Below are 729 nucleotides of genomic sequence, written 5' to 3'. Positions count from 1 at the left end.
ATATGTATAGTAAAGCCTTTGTGTCTTGCTTTGAATGAAGTGTGTGGGCAAAGCCTTTGCTATGTTTGGATCAATCAGCAGAGGCTGAAAAAATGCTCTGAGACTTAATGCTGAAGAAATGTCTCTCTAGAGAGTCTTGGTACTACATGAGAGATGCAACTGTACAAACCTTGGTCCTAAGACACTCTGGGAAACCTGGAGTTCTTACTTTTGACTATGGATAGCCATGGTTAAAAGGGAGTAAGCTTTGTATGGGTTTGTCTGCTCTCATGGGCAGCAAGAGCAAGATAAGTTTAGTTGGAACCTTTCCCATTCTTGTACAATGATTGAATAAAGTAATAGGAGTGAGCTAGCTGGGTGTCAGTCTTTTTCAAGAAGGCAGAACCCCTGGAAATGAAGGTTTAGTATCTTGGTGAGCTTCTCTCTCTACTGCAGCACCTACGACCAACATCAATCAATAAAAGAATGTATGAACCAGAGGAACAGGATGTCTGTCTGAGATTAGATCTCCTAGAAATATGGCTTCCTAAACAAGACCTGAACAGGAGTGATATCAACAGATATGCTAACACAGGAGGAAATCTCATAAGGTCCCAACCCTAGACTAAGAACTATAGGAGGCAACTAAAGAATGCTGAGAACGGGATGAAAAAGGCTTTACCAAGAAGAAGTCTCCTAATTGGTTAACCAACATCAAAAGGTTAGCCCTGAAATAATGTGCACATGGAT

The 729-nt window shown here is 41.0% G+C and overlaps 1 protein-coding gene across 1 annotated transcript in view; it reads right to left on the bottom strand.

Moving 5' to 3' along the window:
- Slc27a6 (solute carrier family 27 member 6) overlaps positions 1 to 729 on the bottom strand; it is a 64216-nt gene that overhangs the window by 2090 nt on the left and 61397 nt on the right. The window lies entirely within an intron of this gene.

The sequence above is a fragment of the Mastomys coucha genome, unplaced genomic scaffold (genome assembly GCF_008632895.1).
Source record: "Mastomys coucha isolate ucsf_1 unplaced genomic scaffold, UCSF_Mcou_1 pScaffold13, whole genome shotgun sequence".
NCBI classification, from domain to species: domain Eukaryota; kingdom Metazoa; phylum Chordata; class Mammalia; order Rodentia; family Muridae; genus Mastomys; species Mastomys coucha.
Note: the sequence above shows the minus strand (reverse complement) of the source record. Positions and strands in the feature narration are given on the sequence as shown.